Consider the following 18,292-nt stretch of genomic DNA (forward strand, 5'->3'; position numbering starts at 1 on the left):
CATGCATGACTGTGGAGGGTGCATTGAGGTTAAAAAGTAGAACCCATTTCAAATTCTAACTGAAAGCAGACAGGAAGAAAAGATAAGGTTCTCAGCATTTTTACATGAAAAAGGCTTTCCTGTGAAGCAATAGAGAGTGAGTTGACATCTGGCTTGGCTGATAAAGAGATTCACAGTGAGTGAACCACAAACAATGTCAGCTACAATCCTGGGATAAAGGCTAAAGAAAACCTTAGGCACTAGAGCCTCAACAGATGCTGTGCTACAACGCTACCAACCCACGCAATAGCTCAGCGATTTTATGCTTTTCCAGGATGTTCTGCTGAAAGCCCTCAGCTCTCTTTATCCACAGAACTCCTGTCCACCTTTCCCATAACTCCGCGAAGAATCGAACAGTGGTGCTACATGCATGGGTGGGTAGACCAATCAATCAATCAGGGATTTGCAAAGCGTGCTACTCACCCGTGAGGATATCAAGGTGCTGGGGTGTGTTGGGGGGTTGGTGGAGGTTGTACCTGACCCGCCTGACCTTGGCACAGCAAGTAAATTATAGGCATTGATTGACCGGAAGTGATCAGGACTACATAAGTAGTTCTCCTGATGTGATTTTATAGCCTAATTTGGATTCTGAAGGAACAAAGTACTTCTGGTTTCCTTCCCATGAGGGAAAGGGCTTAAAATGGAGGGACAACTTGCGGGAGCCTGTAGCCAAACACCAATTCCTGCAGTTTTTCCTATTCCTGAGTGTGAAACTTATAATAGGTTGGTAATTCCAGCTCTCAGAATAACTGTAGATTGTGGTACCAATTATGCCAAGAGAAGGCTTGCTGATGCAGTTTCCGCTCACATCTGATGCTGAGGGCCATGATACCTCACTTAGTTTCAGTACCTGGAGGAAGCAGCTAGTGCTCTCCTCATGACCTTCACACTTTAGTTGCCACGCTCAGAGCATTACTGATAAATCTGGGTGGAAAGAGTCTTTATCAATGTTGATGAACTAAATATAATGTTTTATAGTCTTTACCAACCCTCAACGCACCCCATCCAGGATGTGACAGAAAGCATCAGGGAATTTGGGAGACCTGGCTCAAGGTAAATGGCGTTAAATGGTGGGCACAGGGCTTCAGGCCCTTTTTAAGCCATATGTGATTTATGCAGCTATGGCATCCACTCTAAATGTATTGGTAATAATCTATTGAAGCCAGATAAGCCAACCTCTTCTTATCCGGTTTCAAAACTAAATCATGTTAATTGCTAACACGGACTTTAAATCTGAACTGGCCAATTACCTACCTTGTAACAATAAATAGACCAATTCAACAGTAGATAATGGTGGTACTACTAGGGTCTTTAATAACCGCTTTCATTCAGCATCAGTTATTTATCAGGCCCTCTCTGACTTGCCCTGAATGTTATCAAATCGGACTTCCAAAGCTTCCCTCACATATCTTTGCAACAATCATTGAACAAACGGAATTATCTTATCGGCTGCCATTAGATAAGCAGTTATATAGGATAACAGAAATAATTCCCAGAGGAAAATACACGGCACTTTTCAATAATTTTTCTAAAGTAAATAAAAAGTGAGAAACTATTCAAGACAAATTAATGAGGTCAATGATCCTAAGTGTTCAATGTAGATTGTAGCGTTGGTAATTAAATTTAGCACATTTGCGTTGTACCAGATTCCATGGACAGCAGCACAAGGAAATGTCCTTGCTTTAAAGCAACTATATACAACTTCCAATTGCCCCATAAATATGTGTGTGTGTGTGTGATTGTGTGTGATTGTGTGTGTGTGTGTGTGAGTCGTGTTCAGTTGCCCTTGAATCCAATGTGGATCTAAACGCAATTGACCCTCCCTCACACCTGTATGTGTAAGTCAACAATCAATCATATACCAAAACAATGCCAAAAAGTAATGAACAATGTTCAAAATCCTCTTCATCTTCACACTATGACATGAAAATTGCTACCTCTGGTTCTTAGGGACCAATGACAGTATCTATCTATTTTGCAAAATAATCATTACAAAGAAAAATGTTATTCTTCATACTTTTTTATAGCTATACACTCTATTGGTGGACTGTTTTGTTTATAAATGCCACCAACTGAAGTTACTCATGCAGTATCAATTATTTAAAAAAATCACATTAGAAAATACCATGAGTCATTTGTTCCTGCACACTGTTCCATAAATGTTTATTGCTGTAGCTTATATAGTCATGTGAACTTTGAATAAAGTTAACCCTATTACAGCTTGCGGTGTTCCAAGGTGGCTTAGCGAATTACAAATTAGTTTTGTTGTTTCTTTACATAGGGATTGATGCTGATATTGAATAAATACTCTAAGTAAAGATCCAGATAGAGATTTCCATTGTTTTTAGTTAGTAGTAATTCAATACCAGCACAGTTAAGCAAAAGTGTAGAGACAAGGAGACCACACCAACCAGCACAGTATCTGCCTTGTATTAGCCACCCATCCTGCTTAAAAGGCTTGTGCTGTTTTTACAAGGTCAGCTTAGATCTCTCGGATTAAAGGCCCTAGCGGTTTTGGTATCACAGATGGAAAGGCAGATGGGAAGTGAAAGCTTAGCATACAATCAGCCCGAATAAGAGTTAATCCAAAAAAAATGTCATATGCTTTTCCACAGGGAAAGCCATCAAAAGCAACTGCAATATGACTAAATAGTCAACGTGTAAATTGCTGTAAGCCTGTTATCTTACAAATTCAGAGTGCAGTTGCAGCAGCTTTAGTGTATTGTGTAATCATCTGTCGGTTCTCACTACAGGGCAACCTGGCAATGCTTTTTTCATCCGACTGAGTCCCATCAACGTAATAACGGCTGCGCTGACTCAAGAAAGATTTTTACAAAAAGCTGGTGAGAATGAGAAATTACGATTTCCAAAAACCCTACCTGTGAAGGAAAATGTTATGTCCTACTCACTTTTTAAAGTTTTTAAAGGTGGAATAACTTCTCATTAACATTATGTTCTTACAAGTCACAAAGAATAGTTGCCATTATGGGCTCAGGTTGTAATCCATTATCAATTTACAAACTGGATTATGGTGACTCGTTAACTATGAAAAACGTTAATTTAAGCTTATTTTGAACTAAGGGTTTCACATCATGAATCATTTATTAAACCCCATATCTAAATCAGAAATACTGTTTCAATATGTGATGACCTCCCAAACAAATGATGTCATTGTATACAGTTTTAAAATGTCAGTTTAATTATACAAATGTGTCTGTGATTGTTAAACATCTTTGAGACATATCAGTATTAGGTCAGCAATGTCTCATTTAAGTGACGCTCTTTACTGATTAAGAATCAGACCTCCCAGGTTGTTGCAGCATGGATTATGACATTTAGCGTCACAAATATGGAAATTTAGTTGCACAAATATGGAAATACAGCTGCATTTTTGTTGCACTTTATTTGACTTATAATCATTCATTTTCAGCTTGAAATCTATGGAAACTATTTTAGCAGAGTATTTTACTTTGAAATAGCCATATTTAAAGTATCTGCAGCTTCACAGAAGCAAAGCTCCAGTCCTAAGCTCGTAGGAAGGAGCTGTATTTCTAAATGTTATTTTTTAAGTAGACCTCTGTGAGTGTAGTCTGATTTCCATGAGTTCATCTAAAGAAGTCTAGGACCAGCTATTGAAGGCCCAACCGATGCTGTGGCTGCCCGCAAACTATCAAATGTGACATCCGAGATTAATTTCAATGCCATTTTCATGTTTGCTAGAATATTAGTGGGGTCATCATTTTCCTATATGCAGTCATATAGGTATTGAAAGTGTTTAAGTAACACTTTGGTGTGGCATATGTTTCACTGAAAAATTTGAAGCAACATCAGACCTAATAAATGAAGCCTCCACGACAACTGGCAGGATCAAATCCCAGAGTGACATCAAGAGCTAGTTGGCTAGTCTCCTGATCTGAAGCCTCAGGGACATAAATGGCTTCCAACAACCTTGTACTCTGCCATCTAGGAGTCTACCCTGCCAAGTGGTGTCACCCCAATCCTGGACCCTTGGAAGATGGCCTAGGGTGCTTGGCAGCAGAACCGATGCATCTTCTCTTCTGAATGGTGCATCTCAGAGCAGAACCTGCACATTTTCTCTGCTGATTGGCAAATCTGCGAACAGAACCGAAGCATCACTGCTGCTGTGTGCATTGGAACCATCGCAAAGACCCGCATCACAGCCTTGCAGTCCTCGGAATCAAGGCATCTTCGACATGTGCGGCACATCTTCAACAAAATCCTTGCATCTATCCTCGTGAGCCTCGATGACGACGCAAGACACAGCCTCACAGCTTCTCAGAACTGACACATTGCCAGCGGCACACCGGATCTCTGATGCCAGAACTTCATAACCCAAGCTTTGTTGACGGAATCTTCAATAGCAATTCAACAGGACCTCTCACCGCAGCCTTGTTGCATCTCAGAACCATCACATCGCTTTGGCTGAGCGGCTCATTTTTTACGCGAATCAATGGAATGATGCACAACCAGGATGTAAGGTTCTTTGTTCTGTAAACCTAACTGGGTCCATGTAGCCTGCCCGTGCTCCATCACGGTCCGTCTGAACTTGTGACTTGGCCCATTCTGGAGGGAGCAGATATGCCCAGTTGCTGCTTCGTGCTTTCTATACTATTTTCCCTAAAAACACGGAAATTGGATATCTCCGGTTCTACTAATTGGCTTTTAGTCATTTTGGTCATGTTTTATTTATTAAAATTACTCTATTTTCCTAAACCAGTTGAGGGCTTCTTTAGTGGTGTGTTTTCACCGATTTACTGTTTGAAGTGTTGCACAAATACTTTACCCATAACACTAAGTTAAGCCTTACTAACTCTGGTGTGGAAAGCTACCAAGGGGGTGAGGTACAGCATAATTTGGGGTTTGCTTGTACCTTATCTTGACAATGGAAATAGTTACTGTTTGACCAGGGCTTACACCTCAGTTAACCAACTACCCCATTTCTTACAATTGCACACTTGCATTTTAAAATATGCACCTGAAAAAATGCTCATATAACATTCAAAAGAGAGACTCCCAAAATGAAAAATATATGATATGAAGATTATGTCACTCCCTGGATGGAGAGGTGGTTTGGAGATCAACAGCATGGGGACGCAGTCCCTCTGCCGCACTAGCATAGTATATTTTATGATCTCAAGACAGGAGTAAGGAGAATTAAGCAGTGGTCCTGTGGACAGGGAGCGGTTCAGGGTTGACAAGCTTTGTCAGTCACTTCCAAGCCTCGTTCATGACCTGCTGTAACATAAGCACTACCATATAGCTGGGATTCAAGGTTTGCAGTCAGTTTTGAGAGGCTTTTCCTTGTGCAGTCTGGATGTCAATTCATAACAATGACAGTGGTAGCGAGGTGTAACCCATATGGCTGTCGCTCCCATTGACAATACGAGTTTAGCTATTTGTTCCAATGTTAGCCTATCAAAATATAGCAAGGTAGAATGGTAAGGGGTGGAAACTGCAGGAAATAAACATGACTCCGTTCTGCCCCTACTGCTACCTTCGTCACCTCTGACACCATAGATAACAATAGACAGGGCGCCAAAGGAAGCCTGTTGGTCTGGAACCAATCATTCTTTTTCTTTACAATTGCCTGCTTTGTAGAATTAGCCATATTGGGGTCCAAAATCAACTAGAGGAGATGTTAGTTTTTCTACAAGATAGCACTTCACTGAAAAGCAAGTACTGCAGGGGCATCCATTTGCAACTTCCCACCCCTACACCGAGAATCATTGCAACAGCAGCTAGGTAGAGGTGGTCAGATTACAACTGGGAAATAAGGCCACTGCTTCATTCCGGTATTCAATCTCAGAATTAATTTATCGCAAGATCAGCACACAGAAGAATCATTCTCTCAAGAAGAAAAGGCTTTCAGAAGTATTTCCCTGCTGTTCACCACAGGACAGAATGGTGCCTCAAAGTAAAATTGATACCAGCCCATACAAAGTAACATGTCGCACCACACGCAGCTCTTAATAGGTAAAAAATGGTGCACCTAATCATTTCATGCTCTGTATAGAAGAGACTGGATTTGGTGGAACAGTGAGTTAACTTGGATATAGTCCAATGAGACTTCTATTTTATCAGATTTCACTATTTGTACTTAAAGTAACAGTGTCTATGGTGGGATGTATGATGAAAGGTGTACATTTCCTCAGTGAGCACAAGCACAAGCGGATAACAGGAGTAAAACGCTGGCATTGCAACATCTTAGTACAGGCGAATTTCGCGAGCAGTTTTGTAAAAATCGCAGCATTTTTGCAAAACTGCTGATTTAGCAATTTGTTTGCAAATCGTGAAATCCTGGAGGGTCTGAACAATGTTCAGATCATTTGGCAGTTTTAAATGAAAACGTTAATGCAAGATGATGCTGCCCATGTTTAGATTCTATTGTGAAATTGTTAGTCTGTATTGGTAAACTAGTGAATGAGAACTGCAGGTTAATGCCTCTATGATTGTTTTTATTCTTCTTACATTTGGACATTTTTCAATTACCTTAAACATCTGACATCTGATATACCGTCCACCGTATGTAAAGTCCATTATATCCTAGGGCACTTGTAATAAAGCAGAAGTAGTGAATATTTAAAAATGTTTTGACAAAAGTAGTTGGGCCAGTCATTTATCATATTTCCCTATGAAGTATCCTCTGTATATTTAAGAATTTGTACATGTTTACCATTAGGATTACTCTGGGAAAGGTGCAAGAGTCGCAAAGATTTCTGCGCAAGTATTTTGAAAATGTAAAAAAATCATACATTTAATTGTAATTTGTAGGTTTGATAACCTGACACACGTAAACTTGAGTTCTATGTACATGGCATTTATTTCAGATAATGCAATTGTTCTTTCTTAGACAACATCAGTGTGTAAAATGTATTATACTAATGCAGAAACCTTGGATTATATGTATTATGCCTTTCGGTGGTGACTGGTAACATTTACAAGTGGTGAGGCATGAAAATTGGTCCTGAGATTCAGCAAGCAAGCAAAGTTTGGAAGCCTCACAAGCATAAGGCTGCATGACGGGATGAAAGGGTATTCAAACCATGAACAGGATGAACCTGCTCTAGTGTGCACTGTGCTTATTGAACTCAATGTTCATGATTTTCAAACATTATTTGCTATCAAACATAAACATAATACCACAATATTGATATACTGCATATCAGTGTTTACTCATTTTTTTTCATTACTTAGATTGTTTAATTTACATTTACATGTTCATATTTCATTTATATGTTATTTCATCACATATGATAACAATCCAACTTGTTGAGAAATACTACTACTTATTACAATACATGAAAACTCTCAAGTTTCTACGATGATTCCATCATTGCTACTGAATCATATTTAATCTCTGTCCCAATGCATTTCGGAATGCTTGTTCCTTCCTCCGGGGCAGTGTTCGCCGCTTCAATCAACCTGTCTCTTCTCCGTAGGGGTGTGTATATATAGAATGGTCGAGTCGGATACTCTTTGGTATCTGCAACCGTCGTAAATGTAAATGGTGACACTTCCTATGAGGGATAAACTACTTCGGATACGAGGCTTTGTATTCTGTATCTTCCGATGTTTCAATGTTGCGGGACCCTTCTCGATATGCGTTCACCCTGGGTCTCAAATGCTCGGGATGTGCAGCTTAGTTCAGTATAAACTGTTAAAGTGGTGCGCGACTCTTCTCAATATTTGCTGTACCTAGCGATCAGTTCTGCGAGTACTCCGCTGTATCCTAGTTTTCTCACCAAAAGAGTGATGTCATGAGTGATGTCACTGACCATGTCATGAGTGATGTAATATGTGACGTCATCAGCAGTGCATTGCAGGCGCGCAAGTTATAGTGAGTCCAACTAACTATAACGTGGGAATTTCAATGGTTTTATGTCAGTAAAATTTCCAGCTAACTGCTGTGAAACCTCTGTTTTTTCAGTGAATTGAATAGGTTTTTTAAATGCTAATTCCTAACTATAACGTGCCTAAAACCTATGGTTTTTTCAGTGAATTTCATAGGTTTTTTAAATGCTAATTCCTAACTATAACTGGTTTGAAACCTATGGTTTTTTCAGTGAATTTCAAAGGTTTTTTAATAGCAATTTTCTAAAGCTATGTAATGTAATTTTTTTTTTATGAATCCTATATTGTATATTTATGTAATACTATTTTTTTATGTATATTGTTCATAATTTTGATTTTTTGTTTTTTTGTCTTGGAGAACAAAACACATTTATATTTCATTCAAAATTGATCTGGAGAACCATCCTAAGGAATAGATTGATGAATTAGACTTTTTGGATCAGTCTCTGGACCAAGACTTACTTAATTGTGTGGAAGAAATGGAATCATCGAATCCAAATGAGGACATACCTGACGATATATAATGTTGGAAATTCTTTTTGATTTTGAAAAATCACAGCAATAACTTTTTATTTAAAAATTAAAAATTGTTCGAGACATTATTCTTTTTTATATGTAAATTATGAAATAGTACCAAAATGAATATATAATATAAAGTGAGACCTATAGTATACTGTGCAACTTTTTTGTGTTACATAGTAATTTTGCTCATAGTTACTTCCTTTCTCCCACTACATTATCTCCAATGTGTATTTAACATCTCTTTATCATCTCCTGCCTCCATGTTGTTTTTGCTTTTCTGACAGACTATAGTATAGATTCCATCTACCACAATAACTTATGTAACAACATGCAAATTATCTACAGAGAACACAGTCTACATTGAGTTAAGACTCTGCATTGGTACCTACATGCTGGTACTTATATCACCCACACAACACAACAACTCTATGCAGAGCTACCCTACCTCTAAGCACGTTAAATTATTATTTTACTATTTCACTGGGTTTTCCCCTAGTACGCTCCCCGGTGCGCGTACCGGGCGCTCCCCCCCTTTTATGGCCCCCACATCAAACCTAGAGGGTCAGGGGGGTCTACTCTGCCCCCTTATGGTCAATTCCCCCTTTGTTTTTGCCACCTCTTGTGTCTCGATCCTACCGAGACACAAGATGGCGGCCGCTCCGGACTGTTTGGAATGTTTACAGACACCCGAGAGCCAATCAGCTTTCTGCACGCAAGTCGTGTAGCACGCCCGGTGCGCTCCCCGGTGCGCGTACCGGGGCGCGGCCATAGATATATATATTTTTTGAACCTAAATTACTCAAAAACCACTGGAGCACATATCTTGAGACATAGCAAAGGCACATCGGGCTACCAGTCCCTACAATTTTGTCAAGTTTGGTGGAAATCCATTCAGCCGTTCGGGCTAAAAGTGAGGTCGACCGCCCTATGGAAATTAACATGGGGAAAACACGTTTTGGGACCCCCCTTTTATCTCGGCTCCCGCTTGACGAATCCCCCCCCCCAAAACTTTCAGGGAAGGAGCGGAGCTCCGCGAGGCAAATTTTAGGAAATTTTCAGGCAGATTCGTCAACCGGTGCCAAAGTTATTCACAATAGAATTTGATTGTAGGGTGGTGCTCATCTCGCGGCTGGCCTGCCGCTTAACATCATGCTCCTGGGTTTGTGCCACACAGTAAGAGAGCACATGGGCAGCTGAGAAGGTTTAAACCCATAACCTTTAATTCCTGGTATAGATGGCATGCAAACATTTCGAAATCCATTACAAAGCCTCTGATGGATTTCGAAACGCGTAAGGCGTTATGAAGGAACTGTCTGCATGTGGCACAAACCCAGGAGCATGATGTTAAGCGGCAGGCCAGCCGTGAGATGAGCACCACCCTACGAACTCTGGGGGCCACGAGGAACGTTATATACCTATCTCCTGTGGGACATCTGAGGTGGATGAGGACGGAAGCGAAGGTGGGGGGGCTCATACAGAGCCTTTGATGCGGCTAAGAGTGCTTCCATCTACGGACTTAAAACTACAACTCCCATTAAGCTGCAGGACACTGTTCCATTTGGACAGCCCATTGAGGGCGTGTCACTGTTGATTAAAGCAGCGTTTGGGAGCAGCGCGCAACCTTCATTACAAAGCCTCTGATGAAGAATGGATTTCGAAACGCATAAGGCGTTATGAAGGAACTGTCTGCATTTGTCCCATGTTTGCATGCCGTCTATACCAGGAAATAAAGGTTATGGGTTTAAACCTTCTCAGCTGCCCATATGCTCTCTTACTGTGTGGCACAAACCCAGGAGCATGATATATATATATATATATATATATATATATATATATATATAATCCATCCACAGGGGAAAAAGCACTCGCCGGGCCGTTTGTGTCAGTTTTATTGCAAAACAAACACAACAACAACAAACAAACAGACGCGTTTCGGTCGTAACCTCTTCTATGTTTACCTAAGCGTCACTAAGACCACCATTTTAAAACATGGTACATCAAAACAAGCAAGGGACATTAACACTTGTAAGATGATCGAGAAACATGAGCGCCATCTTAGAAAGCCCAAAAAACGACACACATATTGCTGTTGTTATTGTTCAAAACTTAGTAATATGCTCAATGTCATACAAATTGCGTGCATTGTTCATTTCAACAGTAAATTACCAGCGAATGACCAAACTAATACAGCCCTTAGATGGGCAAGCTAAAGAAAACAACCTAATTCCTCAAATTTCATATAAAGTAATGCTCATAGTGGGCAAAATTATCAACCCTGACAAAATGGCAGTCTATAAAGCAGTCCACGAACCAATAAATTCTAAATCATGTCAGACAAAAATATCTACACATTGCCAAAGATATAGAGAGAAAGGATAGAAATCGGAGTCTAGAAGGAAGAAGATAGTGCAGAGAATCAGAAAAGTCCAGAGTCCATAGAAAATTGATGTCAGAAAGGATGATACCACATCCAATATATATATATATTCATGAAATTACCGCATTTAATAATAATCCTCCAGCACTCTAAGAGGAATTGGTCACTCAGTTTTTAATTTTCTCGTAACGTTCACATCTACGCGTTTCGGCAGCCTCATGCTGCCTTGTTCACAATGCCAAAGCGCCATTTCTTTCACATTAAAATAGTCATTTCAACTAAAGACGAAGGACTATATTTTCATTAGGCGCTGCTCAGTTCTCTTTCACTTCCAAAGTGGCTGCCATCTTTGAACATGTCAATTCAAACGCATTATGGACAATATAGCAAGGTCACTTGATGCATATATTTTGTTTCTCATATAAAACAAGTATTTAATTTATATTTAACAACCAGGCACACTTTTATACTTGATCAACAAGTCAGGATTTATATAATTTGCAGAAAAATCAATTACTTGCGTTCTTATTCCAGTAGCTACTTGATCAATTTCTAATCACATAGTTGCCCGTTTTTTAAACTAATGTCCATACTATATATTTGTTTTAGACGGTCAATTTTTCAATTCAAATGCAAGTGCAGCATTTTTGATGATTCCTGAAAGAAGGTGCTAGTGCTTATAGCATACAGTACAGTTTTATCAAAAAGTGCTAGTGCTTTAGTATACCTGAATCAGTTCCTTTTCACCTGACCCATGTATACTCTTATTTTTATAAAAAATCAAAAATACACCTCATATACATCACAATACACTTAAAAAATACAAAACAATTTTCCTTATAAGTGCTCTCTCTTTTTTCATTCTCTACCAAAAAAGTGCTAGTGCTCTAGTAAACATGAATTAGTTCCTTTTCATCTGACTCTTGTATACTCTTCTACAGTACTAGACTATTAAAGTGCAAGTTCTTTACAGTATAATATTTTTATAAAAATCAAAAATACACCTCATATACTTCACAATACACTAATAAAAAACCAGACAATTTCCCTAAGAAGAGGTCCCTCTTTTTTCTTTTTTCTCTCCAGTTTACAGTGCAAGTGCATATCAGTATAGTTATTCTACACCAACAATAGTACATCATATATTTCACAATGCACCCCTAGCAAAAACATTTCAGTTTAGAGGATAACCACTTCTGACCTTATCAGCCTGACTTCCGATCTCTACTGTATCTTGATAAATATAAAAGCTATGTCAAAATGGTTTTCATCGGTTACAGGTGGCAATGTCCTTAGTATTTCATCTATATAAATTTAAAAGACACATGGTTCCACAATGTGCAGGCTCATCGTCATTCTCTTAATTTCATCATCCATTTAATATAGGCAGGTACATACAGTCCTCATCTACATTCAGCCCGTGAGGTTCATTGCAATTGAACTCTAATATGAAATATGTTTCTAGCTTTCTGAGTTCCTATTCCCTATCCCCTCCTCTTCTTTTTCTGGGGATTTCCGCTATGCAGCTGTACTGGAGGCTTAAGGAATTACGTTGATGATGGGTTTCGTAATGTCTGGCAATCGGATAAGTCCTATTCTAATTAACAATTGTTCTACGGTGCTGCAAACTTCTTTTATACACAGGCAGAGTGATGCTTCCTATATAGATTTTTAAGCAGGGACATTGCAACAAATAGACCACAAAACTTGATCTGCAAGTTAAAAAATGTCCTAAAATGTGTGTGGTTCAATCCATGTTTACACACCTTACATTTAAAAAACCTTATAAAACCCTTTTTCTGTTGAAACCATGTGGGGGTTCCCCCCTCCTTTCCTTATATTCACACTTCACAATCAAATATTTTATTGACTTAGACTTCCTATAGGTTATGTCCGGGTGTTTATTCACTTTAGGGCCCAATATTGGATCACCCCTTACCAGATGCCAATGTTTATTTAAAATGGACCTAATCTCTTCATATTAAATGTTGAAAGTTGTTATAAATCTGTGATTTTCCAGTCCCTGTTGCTGCTTTTTATTTTCTCCTCTTTTGGGTTCTGGGTGTTTCGAATAACACCGTCTGTCTCTCTAAATTCCTGGCTTTAGTGACTGCTCCATTTATAACACCTGGTGAGTAACCTCTCTAGATGAACCTGCTAATCATTTCCTGTTCTATTCTACAGTATTCATCCGGATCACTGCAAGCTCTCCGTGCCCTGTAAAACTTTCCAAAAGGTATACTCCTAATGAAAGGTGCAGGGTGGGAGCTGCACGCAAGGAGAATAGAATTGCCAGCTGTCTGTTTTCTGAAAATGGTGGTCTCCAGTTTGTCTCCCACTGGTCTTATCCTAATATCTAAGAAGTCTATGGTGGTTCTACTATGCTGTCCCACAAACTTAAGATTAAGAGTGTTTTGTTTAAGATCCCTGATGAATAGTTGAATGTCCATTTCCATGCCCTGCCACAGCACGGAAATGTCATCTATGAACCTAGCCCACAGAAGTATCTGTTCTGACCACTGTTCCAGGGGAGGTCCACCGAGCACCTGCTCCTCCCACCAGCCAAGATATAAATTAGCATAACTGAGGGTAAAGCGGATGCCCATTGTCGTTGTTTACTCTTGCTGGAACAATTCATCACCAAATAAAAATATATTCATTGTCAAGCACCACTTGATTAATTCCAAAATCATTTGATTGTGTTTTAAAAATCTCATGGGTCTTCTATTCAGAAAATATTCTGTCACTTTAATACCATCAGTGTGTCTTATACTGGTGTATAAAGTGCCAATATCAAGAGTCACCAGTATCATAGTTGTCTCATTCCAATGTATATCATATATAAATTTAAGAAAATCAGTTGAGTCTTCAATAAATGATGTTAGTGTTCTTACGATGGGATTTAACAAATAATCAATATATTTTGATGCGTTTTCAAACAAGCTGCCACATGAAGAAATTATCAGTCTACCAGGTGGAGTTGTGTTGCCTTTTTGCACCTTCGGGAGCATGTAGAATACCAGTATCACTGGTTTTTCCTGTTTGATGAACTTCTACTCATCCAAGCGTAACAGTTCTTCTTGTCTCCACACTTCCAGTCTTGCAAAGAATTGTTCCTTTACCCCTTCATATTTCTTCATATTGATCCTGCGATAGAAATCATGTAGTGCTTCTCTTTTATATAGTTTGCAAACCCAGAGCACAACATTTCCTCCCTTGTCTGAAGGTTTCACCAGTAAACCATCTTCTTTTTGTATTTTAGCCACATATATATGTATACATGTATCTACAGACACAATATCAACACACACACACATAATCAGTGAAAAATCCAAACGTGAAAGTAATGGAAAGTTAGGTGAATATGTTAGTGAACATATTAATGTTTCGAACTAAAACAAAAAAAGAAATTCACCGGTTATAGTTAGCAGAGCTAACTATAATTTGCATCTCCCCCATGCACTGCTTATGACTTCACATATTACATCACTCATGACATAATCTATGACATCATTTATGACAGGCCCTGCAGCAAACCCTCCACATGCAACCAAGCCACTGTGCGAAAGGCCATTGGCCATGCCCAGCAGGGGACTGACAACCCTGCACAGCCTGCTGCCAGGGGGACCCATCCCCTGGGCTTGTGTGTTTTTTAAAAGGGGGCACCCCTCCCAGAACTTCATTAGGCCATGAGGAGTCCCTCTCCCAGGGCATGTAATGGCTACAAGCATTAATTTTCTCAAGTTGCTAGCAGCCCATCTGAGAGCTCACTCCCTCAGAAGCTTGACTCTCACTGGAACGGGATGGCCCAAGGGAAAAAACTTCCTTGGCCAATCGGAGAGCTCTAATTTAAAATTGTTGCTACTGCCATATTCCCTCAAGCCTTTTGCGGATCCAACTATCTGGATATACAAACATATTTCAACCTTAATTTCTCAGAAACAACGGAACGGATTTACACCAAATGACAAGAAGCACAATCTGCAGACCAAGAACTAGCTTTTTGCCAAATTTGGTGTCATTCCATTCAGCAGTTTTTGCAGTAGAGCTTCTTAAAGACGTATATGGAAAATGTAAGGACATTTTTCGTTTTGGGGCTGCCTTTTTCTTGGTCCCTGCTTGACGTACCACCCGGAAACTTAACCTGCACAAACTAGTCTGAAAAGAGCGCTTTTTCAGAATGTTTTGTGGCGATTCATCAGATGGTACCAAAGTTATTAGCAACACAAAAAACGAATTTCCTATGAAACAGCTGAACTAACTATAACTACCCAGATATATAAATAGATATAGATATATAGATAGATCTAGATAGATATAGCCAAAGATATAGATATGCCACTAAGAGACTCATATTTGTTCGCTCCATGCGATTAAAACACATAATTTTAAATTGAGTCTTTAAATACAAATGTTGCTTGTAGTTTATTTATGATGTCCCCTTGGTATGCAAGGCAGTCCAACATTTATTCAAGTTTTATGAATATATAAAATAAAATCAATAAAAGGAGTATGACTGTTGCTGAAGAATCCTCTAATTAGGCTATTTTTTTTAGATGTGCCAATGACAGTTTTTGTTTCCTGACTCACCCCCTTATTGATATCTCTCCTCTGACCTTAATTGTCTTCATCAGATCTTTTGTTCCAAAAATTCAACTTTTTCCTGATGGCACTCACAACTAAAATTTCTGCCAAATGAACAAACAGCACAGCACACTAGCACTATTTCTAAAATTTCCACAGAAAGAAAGTCAATAGGTAAAAAAGGCTTAAGGCTTGATTTAGAATTTAGCTGTTGGGATTACTCGATCACAAACATGATAGATATTCCGTCCACCATATTACGATTCCATTATATCCTATGGAAATCATAATATGGCTCACAGGATATCCGTCACTCTTGTGACAGAGTTACCCCTCCGCCAGACACTAAATCAGACACTTAGTTTTTCCGCTCGTCCTTTCACCACTTTGAATCTACAACCTTTTGAATTTATGTCAACATTAGAATAATAATTTAAGATTTTGTTTTATTAAAACCATACCTATTGTGTGGCAGAATGCTGTTAAAACAGAATAATTTAACTTTAATTAGATTAGTGATGAGAAATTCACAACTGTTATGCACATTCTGCACTAGCACCAACAAAAAAACTATTTTATAATGTACTCACATCAATGTTACTACTTATAAATTACAGAAGTATGGACTCTGTGATCTTTGTAAAACTTTCTTTTAAAACACTTGCAGTACAGAAATGAAAAAGGAAATACATTTCTGGAAACAAGAAACATAGGGGTTTATAAGAGGGTAGTGTTGCGTTTGCTCCACTCAATGTGGTACATGCATGACACAAACCTCTAGGACACTTGTATGAAGTCTCACAAAGACACTTCTTGTGGCTCTGAGTGGCTTAATCAACCTGGAGTAGTGCAACGCAGCTCAGATTGCTGAGTTGCACTACTCTGCACAGGGTAGGCCTTCCAGGTGTGTTGCGGTGGGTGTTCCCAAGCAACGTCCATGGATTTCGAAGCATTCCCAGATTTATATGAACTTTTAAACCTGGGATTGCTCCAAAATCTTACGCCTTCCTAGGGGAGGAGTGACAAGGAGAAATTCCTTTATTTCTACCCATTACTTCCTCTTTGTATGTGTTCTGTATTCTGCAGCACACACAGATACATGGTGCAAGGATGCCTGCATTGGCGGTATGATGACTAAAGTGCACCAGCATAGTGGAAAAGGTAGAAATCCCTTATACGGCACATCCGTGACCTTAGCAATAGTGCAAAACAGAGAAAGCAGCTGAGGACTCGCTGGGCTGCCCCATCATTTCATAAATATGCCCTTTGATACATAATGGATCATGTTTTCCCTCATAGAGATGAACACCAAACATGTCTCCTTATTTTGGAAACTTGCCCAGTACCTTACATTTGATGTTTAAAACACAGAATCATATTGTTAAAGTATGTGAATATTAATCCCACAGTTATTTAACCATTATTAAAAATCTGTTTGAAAATCAAACATATATATAGCCCTGCACTGTAAACTCTTCACTCGAAATAAATGTACATTTTAAGCAGAAGGCTCTACAAATTATGCTTGAAGTACGAATCTTGAAGAGTGATATATTAAATGCAAAAATAACTATTGTTTTGCATTGCAGTGCAAAAATGATAAATGCAACGTGTGTATCTTTTTCTAAAGTGAAAATTCTAGGTTCTGAAATAGTAATAATTTTTTCGAGGTTGGAAATATGCTAAACCACATGCTTACTTTTGTCAAAGGAGTCCAAAATAGTTGAAGGGAATAATTTGCACTCAAATTTGAAAAGAGGAACATAGTACTGTTTGACTGTAGTGTATCATATATACAATAAAACGAAACAATATCTATCCTTGTTTTTTGTGCTCAGCTGAAAAGCAAGATGGAAGATTCAAGCCACAGCGGTCAAAGAAAAAGGTGATGGAAGCATATGGGTCCCATTACCTACGTTTTCAAAATATTTTAAATCAATTTGCCTAAACTTACACTCGAAAGGATGTCATGAAATCTGTGACTTATTTAGAAACTGATTGAGAAGCCAAGAATCGTAAGTACTGATGTCCGGAGTTATTAAAAAAGTGAACAATTATGAATAAATATTAATATGGATGTATCCTATCTAAATTGCCATACCCTGGGTGTGATAAGATTTGATGATTCAAAAAACCTTGGAATGTTCACTCTTAGGTTTCACTCTGTCAAAAAAATTGATATATCCCAGTCGATCAAAGCGCTTGTTCGTATATTGTATATACATTAAACCTTTTTTGAGCACAGAGTCATCTACTCTATATTACTGGCTTTGTAGCAACTTTTATTAATGTCTTGATGGAACAATTATATTTTCATATAAAAGGGAAAGACCTGTGTAGCATTTGTGCATATAATTGTGAAGGAGTCAGTTGGTTTCAATGCATCCATAATAACGTGTTCATATATCACAGAGGGCCGGATTATGAGTTTGGCGGTGCAGGAGCAGGGACTGCTATGCCGGTGACCTGCTCCCACACTGCCAAACCTGTATGCGCACTGCCGGCCAGGTTATGACTTTTTCATCACTGGCGGGGGGTTTCTTGGTGTTACAAGGCAGTGCCTATGAAATAGGCACTTTCGTGGGAACACCTTTGTGGGAACACCTGCATGGCATGGACTGGTGCAGTCCATGATGTGCCGATACTGGGGTGCATGCACACAGGAGGGCACAACATGTGCCCCCAAATGCACCCTATAGCCCACAGGCATTAGGGGGCCTTGTAGGGCCCTCTTTGTTTCCTCTCTGTCACGGTTTTCATGGAGGAGAAACCATCATGAAAACTGTGGAAGAGAGGAAACTCTTAAAATGCTTGGCAGGACTGCAGTGTTACCACCAAGCATGCAGCAGCACCAAGACTACTATGCCACCGCCAGGGAGCTCTGATCCTTGGTGGTTG

The 18,292-nt window shown here is 39.1% G+C and overlaps 1 protein-coding gene across 1 annotated transcript in view; it reads right to left on the reverse strand.

Annotated features, from left to right (window-relative positions):
- Positions 1 to 18,292, reverse strand: part of XYLT1 (xylosyltransferase 1) — a 661,442-nt gene that overhangs the window by 228,748 nt on the left and 414,402 nt on the right. The window lies entirely within an intron of this gene.

The sequence above is a fragment of the Lissotriton vulgaris genome, chromosome 10, assembly GCF_964263255.1.
Source record: "Lissotriton vulgaris chromosome 10, aLisVul1.2, whole genome shotgun sequence".
NCBI lineage: Eukaryota > Metazoa > Chordata > Amphibia > Caudata > Salamandridae > Lissotriton > Lissotriton vulgaris.